At 32.4% G+C, this 8,807-nt stretch overlaps 1 long non-coding RNA gene across 1 annotated transcript; it reads right to left on the reverse strand.

Moving 5' to 3' along the window:
• Window positions 1-4,611: 4,611 nt before the first annotated feature.
• On the reverse strand, window positions 4,612-5,095 carry LOC128295233 (uncharacterized). Its single transcript, XR_008285576.1, has 2 exons — window positions 5,011-5,095; window positions 4,612-4,892 (listed from the first exon to the last, which is right to left on the reverse strand). It is a non-coding gene; the product is annotated as an uncharacterized LOC128295233 (long non-coding RNA).
• Window positions 5,096-8,807: the final 3,712 nt, after the last annotated feature.

Genomic DNA, 8,807 nt, shown 5'->3' on the forward strand with positions numbered 1-8,807 from the left:
AAATCATTACGTAATTAATGTAAACCCTTAACCCGTATCCGTCGCCGGACTAGGGTTAAGAGGTATTACTGGACATATCAGAATATTTAGCAATCAAAAGTCATACATTATCATTTCATAATAAAAAATCAACATAAAGTCCATTTCTTAGGTCAACTAGACCTTAAACATGCATTAGGAAGGGGTCGGGACTAAACCGAACACATACAAAATTTTTCGAAAACTTAACAATTTTCTAAGTTACAAAGATCACACGCTCATGTAAATAGGCTGTGTACCTCACACGGCATTAGACACGACCGTGTGTCTAGATCGTGGCAAAACAGGGCATACATACTGACTTATTCACACGGCCACAAGACACGTCCGTGTGTCTAGCCGGTGGTCAAAACTGACTTGGCCACACGACCTGGCACACGCCCGTATGTGTGCGACCGTGTAGTCTGCCCAAAGTTCATTTCGAAATGGCCCTCGAGCAACACGGCAGAGACACACGCCCGTGTGGGCACAAAATAGGCCATTTACAAGGCCAAAATGCCACCCAATTTGATTCCTCCCTACAAGCATCATTCAAGCATCAGTATACCACATTTTTAGCCAATTGCAATCTTAAAACATACACCATTGAAGTCATGTAATCATTAAACCATTTCATGCTTAATATCTATGCCGAAATATAACAAAATCATAAGCTAAATTCATTCAATTATACATTACCAATATCTCAATTTCTTATCCATCTTCATGCCAAACTTATACCAAATTTAACAATGAAGCACATACCAAATTGACCATTTCATTTAGTCATTCATATGTATCAAACCATACCATTTTCTCATCACATAAACCACAACCAAACCAAATCATATTGACATCCATTATCAAGCAATATCACTTGGAAAAACATATATTTACATTTCAAAACATATTCACATACTTCTTGCCTATACAAGCCACATAACCAAATCTCAAAACATTATTTACCGAAATGATAATCGGATAGTGTGATGATGTCTCCATCGACTTCCAACCCGAGCATATCTCCGAAAATCTATAAATATAGGAAAAATACACAAAATAAGCTTCAAGAGCTTAGTAAGCCATCAACAAATAAATTTTTACAAGATCATGTATATAATTCAACTTGAATAAGCCAAGTTTAGTTAACTTCATGCACATACTCAATCACTTTCTTTATATAATCCAACATCACCACATTAAGTAACTTCATTAGGATTATTTAGCGGTGAACATATAAACCATGATTTCAATTTCAAATAACGATCATTAGATCAATCATATAAATTAAACTTGCACAATTTCATTACATAACCAATCAAAACATGATCATTTATTACATTTCATGCATAGAAATATAACAATTTCTTTTTATGCATTTCAAAACCCGAATAACCATAACAAATCACACATCCAAACCATATTCCGATTTTCATAATTCTCATGTTTTAAACATAGGACCACAATTTCATATAACGAGTATATATAACACATCGTTCATTTTCATATATTTCACATATCGTCATTTGAATCATACTCATATTTCATATCAGAATTTCATATACAAATCATATATACCTGAATCATATATGGCAAAACACAATGATAATTCCACATTTCTCATATAATTCATTTGATCATAGTTCACTTGCTAGTCTCTACACCTCATTTTCACATAGATCATATATCAACTGATCATAATCATACACACTTTCATTGCTTAATTTCATATACCTCGCAACATACCTGATTCGGATGCACATTCATATACTCATTTATTTCTCAGAATGCCCGTTGAACCGTTCGAAATCAATAAGGATACTCAGATAGCACATAAGCTCGTACAATGCCAACGTCCCAGACGTGGTCTTACATGTAATCAAATATTGATGCCACTGTCCCGGACAGGGTCTTACACGAAATCATATACGATGCCAATGTCCTAGACATGGTCTTACACGTAAGTCACAAATCGATGCCAACATCCCAGACGTTGTCTTACACGATAACACATATCAGAATCCTATGTCATGACATATGTATCCTAACTATTCCTAAGGTTTGTAGGGGCTTTCGGACGTCGTAATTTGATCGATTCAAGCTCGTAAATATTGCTTTCATGCTTAATTCAATTTGGAATATACATATAAACAAGTAATAATTCAATTCGGCACTAAAATGCACATACATTTCAATTTAACAACATTTATTTACTTATGAACTTACCTCATACGGACGAGAACGGACTAGAACGACTACGATAACTTTCGATTTTCCCGATCCAAATTCCTTTTCCATCTTTATTGATCTAATTCAATACAAATTTAACTCTTTTATTCACCAAATCATTCAAATCAATCTACACACACACATTTAGGGTATTTTACAAATTAGCCCTCATTTTTCACATTTTTGCACTTTAGTCCCTAATTCATTAAATCACAAAATACACAAAATTTCTATACACCCATGCTTAGACGAATCTTTACGGTGTTCATACAAGCCTACATATTTTATTTATTTTTCATTTTAGTCCCTCAAAATCTCATTTTTACAATTTAGCCCAAATTACACAAATTCATCAAAAATTCAAAGACAAAATATATCAACCCAACACATATCTTTTATTTTCCAACACCTAACATCACAAAGCTCATAGTTTCATCAATGGCATATTTCAAAATCATCAACAAAATCAGAAATTGAGACATGGGCTTGATAGAACACTAAACAACGATCATAAAAGCGTAGAAATTATAAAAAACCGATCAAAAAGACATACCTATTTAGCCAAGATAAGTGTCGAAACCCTAGCAAGTTTTTTTTTCTTTTTCTTTAATATTTTCAGTAAGAACAAACATTAATGGACTAATTTCATGCCTTTGTTTTATTTATTCGTAATAATATATCATTTACCTTTTTAACCTTCATTAAAACATATAATAAACACATAAATAATGGTCATTAATGTCCATTAACTCTTTCAATGGTCTAATTGCATCATAAGGACCCCACATATGATGCGAACCTGGTTGCATCATGTTTCGACACAACTCGATGTCATCGAGAGTGGCCTAAGCTCGAGGGGCCCAAGTGCAAAATGAAGCTTAATCACAGCTCGTTGAGCTTAATTCAGCACATTTCCAACTTAATAATCTTGTTTGCTCGTTTTGAATTTATTTTTAATTTATTTCGTTTTAGTTGCTGGAATAATTACTTGCTTAGTTAAATTAGTTAATTTGGTTCAGCTCAATTAGTCCATGTGTTCTAAAGCTGCTAGCTCTTTAATTAACTTAGTTAATATAGTTTAGTCTAAATAAATGTGTCTAAATTCTGGCCATTTTAATTAAGTGTTAGTTCATACATAATTTTAATATGTCCAGCCTATTAAATGTTTTAAATATGTTTATTTACAGTTTATTAAATTAAGTTAAGAGTTAAAAGTGTTTATTAAGTATAGTGTGTTTAAATGTGTTTTTAATGTGTTTATTAATGCTTGTAGATGACTTTTCAGCTAGAATAAGTTAAGTCCAAGGGCGCTGTTACAAAGTGTTAAATGTGACTATTCAGTTGGGATCAGTTACATTCAAGGGGCTGTTACAACATTAAAGAAGAGCATTATGCACCATTAAATTTCAGCAGCCTATTCCTCTTCTCCAATGAGTTGTTCAAGAATAGCAATGGACAACAATTAAAGGAGAGCATTATACATGTTGCTAGTGTTTATTCAGCTGCCCAAGGCTAATTTAATGAAGGAATTGAAGTCATTTGGCTGCTCAAAACGTTGAGCTCTTCCAGCTTAAGTTTTCAGCTCATTTATTCAGCTGAATTAGAACATTAAATCATGTTAATAGTTGCTGTTACTTAGGCTTAGAGATTTCAAGAGTTTTTCCTTAGTAATTGAGTTTTATTTCAGCTCATAACCACATATTAAAGTTGAATTCAAGTGACTTTTCGGCTAGGTCTCATGTAGCACTATAAATATTTTGTAATCAGCTTGTTTAGAAGACTTTTGATCCTTTGATTAATGTTTATAACAATTTATGAGTTTTTCAACTCCCCTATTTCGTTTTAGACTCAGCTTGACTTATCTAGCTTGCTAGTGGCATCATCCTGTTTCTTTTTGAACTTATCACTCCTAAACCGAGTGTGGCGTTCACCCTTATACCGATTGGTTCCTATCTCCATATAGATAATGGGTCACGGTTTAGCTATCCTTCTATCCACGTTTAAGTGTTCTATAAGATTTAGGTTAATACTCTATTTTAGTACTAGTTCTTTCTTGACCTTAAAGCCATTCGAACCATCCACATTACCATTTTTCAAACCACCTGAGTTCCTTTGTTAAACCAAAACATATCCCTTAATTATCTCAAACTATCACATACCCTTTTGCTTAGAGCCTTACTTATCCGAATTCAACGAATTCAACTAATACTCTGTTCAAGAACGATACTTCTCCATTTTAACGATCGGGCAACAAATGACTCGAATCAACTCACGAGACGAGTTCATATCAACATATATAAAGACATAACAATTAAGCACTTTAACAAATAGAACACATCTTTTATATTTTACGCAATTAGGTCCTTTTCACAAATTAAACACTCAAACGATAAAATTTTCATACGAAAATTTTACACATATCAATTCACATACTTTAAGCACAAAATATAATATTAAAATATTTTTTGACTTGGATTTATGGTCCCGAAACCACTGTTCCGGCTAGGGTCTAAACCAGGCTATTACAATTAATATATGTTCGAAAGAATAAATAACTAACTTTGGCTTTCGAGCGTTGATCTAACAACAGCCTAATATCTTTTAGCTCCTCGGGCAATCCCACGTAGCTTGGCTCATGGTTCCACCTGTATAAGTGATATGTAAGTAGAAATGTATAACAAATAAAATTACTATACAGATTACGTATTTGTTAATAGATGATGTTTATCTCATCACCAATGAGAACATATATGGGTCAGTCACCTTGGGACGTAGAAATAGTAGTGGCCACCAAGCTCACAACTACAGTAGAAGAAGGCAACCACTGATTGATATCGCATTCGATACTGTGGCTCGACACATCTCCTGGTATAAGGTGGACAATACATCAGATCCCCAACTTAGTTTTTCATACTTATTGAAATCCATTAAATATAGTAGCCACCTTACATGCACCAAATTTTGAGATTTGTTAGGCATTAAAATGCCCCAAATTAACCTCATTTGTTCTATGACCTCTTCCATTCGATCTTTAGGGAACTCGTCAAAATTATCCTTCAACTAGTTCATCAATATTCGATCACCTTCAAACTTGTCTAGGACCTTCCCCAACAGTGATATGCAGAGGCCCACTTTACTCGAAACGATCGCTGATCCCATGATGACTGGCTCATCCACTGGCAAACCAAGTTGTAGCACTACATTCTCGAGTGTGATTGTACACTCACCGCATGAAAGGTGGAAAGTGTGTGTTTTGGGCCTCCATCTTTCCACCGACGTACTGATTAGTGCCAAATCGAGTTTGCAGCCCTCAAAGATGTGAGACGCATGTAAGAATCCAGCCGATTACAATAGGCCATGAATTTCAGGGATCACAAGCTTTCCCATATCATGAATGAAGCCTTCCAAAACACGATCGTCCACCTATTTACACAATAACAATAATTTCAAATTAAAAAAATAAATTTAACATTATTGAAATTAACAAAATTTAAATTTTCGTCTTACCATTATTGCTTTAGTGACGGAAATATGCTTGTCGTCGAAGCAGATTAGAGAGACGACCATTCGTGAAATATTGATTTTGAATAAATACAATACGAGATAATTAATAAAAATATTATTTTTAAATGAAAATATCGAACATAATCAAAATGAGAGAGTTGAAAGACTTGAGAGGGTTTGAGAGAGTTGAGAGAAGGATGTGAATGAAAAAAGAAAAGAAATTTGGAGGTATTTATAGGGTAAAAAAATTACCGTTGGTATTTTTATTTTTATTTTACCGCTGAAGGAAAGCGCATCCAGCTAAGCGCGTTTTCTTGACACCTGTGCAAAAAGCTTCCCTAGCTAAACACGCTTTCCATTTAAATCGGCATATTTCTCTAATTAATTTTAAAACTAGCCTAAATGGCTAATTAATTTAAAAAAAAAAAAAAGCCTATTGGCCTTATTTAGCCCAAAATCTATCATTCCCATTTTAAAAACAAAGTCCACTCGTTTCCCTTTTCACTTTCTTATCATCTTTTTTCTTTCTCTATCTTTCTCTCTCTATAGTGGGTTTAAAGTAGAGGTGATCATGAGCCGAATTGAGCCTCAACAAAATTTTAAGTTCGACTCGGCTTAAAATATGAGCCTAAAAATTTGCCTAATCCCTACTCAAATTATAATAGTTAAGCCTGAGCTCGGCCTAACCGGACCTATATTTAAAAAAGCCATTAAACTATTTTACCTTATTTAAAAATTTTCTTATACTTTTGTTATATCCAAATAAATTCTTAAACTTTAACCGGTACATAAATAACCCCTTAATCTTTAACTTAAATCCAACTAAACAATTATTGCATAAAAGTATACCATTATCTCTTGTATTGCATTTTAAAGTATTTAATATTTAATATCCAAACAGTACGAAAAGGAGCAGGTATAATAGCTTTCTAGCTCTTTACAATGATATCATGACAGAATTCTTTTTAAAAATGAAAAATAATATAAATTACATAAATCATGAACTTCAATCATGGTTTAGTCCAGTTGATTCATGGCGTTACCTTCTTTAGTCCAAAGATTCGAATCTCAACATCCATAATTTCACTATTTTTGTATTGGGGTATTCTTTTTGTCATAAAATAACACAAAATCATCCATGAAAGAATTTTTCGTTAGAGACAATAGATTGTATATGTGTTTGTGTGTGTATGTGAACTAATTTTCTGAAATTTACTCATGATTCTAGTCAGAGCAACTAGGTCATTAATTACTATTAGAGTAATTGATGTGGTTGGGTTCAGTGGAAGAGGAGACGGTAGGGAAAGGAAGAAAGTGAAAAGGAGATGGTTCATTAACAACAACCCTCAATTTTTTTAAAAAAATTTCTTTCATTTTCTCGATGACCAAACAAAAGGAAAAAAAACGAAAAGGAGATTTCTTACCTAAGTCGGCTGAGGAAATTAGATAGGTGCCGACAACAAAGGAAGCAAGTGGGAGGTGGAGGTAGTGAGCAGCGCCGACGGACAATGGCACTAGATAGGTGGAGGTGGTGACACTTGAGGATTTTGGTTTGGAATTGGGAATAAGAGGGAGGGGGCACCGGAGATAAATGGTTGGTAAAGCTAAAACTAAAAATTAAAAATAATAAAATAAAATAAATAAAATAATTAGTATATAATTTGGGCTAGGCTCGGACAAAAAAACTTTATATAAGGCCTGACTCGTTTAAAAAACGAGTATTATTTTTTGTCCAAGTCTATTTTTCGAGACTATATTTTTACTCAAATCCTCTCATTTTTCGAATAAACCTTCAAGTCAGGTCAAGTAACTCAACCCATGGTCAGGTCTAATTTAAAGCCGATAATTTTTATCATTTTAAAAAAAATTTAAGTTTTATTTTTGGCATTTTTCTTTTTAAAAAAAAATTTAAGTTTTTTTTTGGCATTTTTCTTTTAGAAAAGTACTTTTTATTTGTTCATTTTATTTCAAAATTAGCACTTCAATTTTATTTTCAAAAAGAAAAGTTCGAGTGTTCGATTCATATGAAGAAACGAGGATAGTGTTTTCAAGGATCCAAAACTTGGACCATAAATGCTTCAAAAAATCATGGGTTACCTCCTCATTCAATACCATGGTTAGATTGGTACCATCGAACGCAACGATAAGACCAAGAAAAAGGTTGATGTATTTGCGATAGAAAGAAGATAAGGTACAATGTTTCTTTTTGGAATTTTTTATTTTAATTTTGTTGTAAATTTCAATTATTTATATTTTTTACTTTTTTAAAAAAATATATTTTTAAAATTATTGTTAAAAAATTAAAAGTATCATGATGATATTTTAATTATAATTCACTGGCAACATTTAATGTGTCATGTCATCCCAAATTAGTATATGATCATGTTAATATATGAGTGATCAAAATATAACAAGTAGATAACATTATTGATTATTATGTAATTTTAAAATTGAATGATTAAATATAGTTTTAAATGAAATGTAGTGGTAGTTTATTTTTAAAATTTTGTTAAGTTATTAAAAAATAAAAACTTAGATGTCTTTACACTTTAGAATGAATATAACAAATAAAATGATGTCATTTTATTGAAATATTTAAAAATAAAATAAATTATTTTATTTTTAATGAGTAATTATAATTTATTTGTTAATAATATAAAAATTGGAGGAATCTACTTACCTAAAATAGATTAAAATAAATATAAGGTTAAGATTAAGTAACACTTCCTTTTTTTTCTACATTAAAGCCTCCCCTTTTCTATCCCAAATTTCACGGAAAACAGTAACTTTTCCTTTTCCTTGTCTCAGTTTCTACAAATAATGGTTAGCAAAACAACCATATGTTCCTTCAACCAGGGTCACCAACCTTTCACGAGATGCTCAAGAGAGTGACCTACATGATTCTTTTAGTCGTTTGGAACAGTAGCTCGTATCTGTCTTCCCCTGGTGACTGGATTGGTTTGCTAGTTTTGTTGACAGGCAGATGCAGACAGTCATTAAAACTTTGGTTTTTAATTGTTCAGCACAATTGTTACACTATGTTTGGAAAGACAACT

The sequence above is a fragment of the Gossypium arboreum genome, chromosome 7 (genome assembly GCF_025698485.1).
Source record: "Gossypium arboreum isolate Shixiya-1 chromosome 7, ASM2569848v2, whole genome shotgun sequence".
Taxonomy (NCBI): Eukaryota; Viridiplantae; Streptophyta; class Magnoliopsida; order Malvales; family Malvaceae; genus Gossypium; species Gossypium arboreum.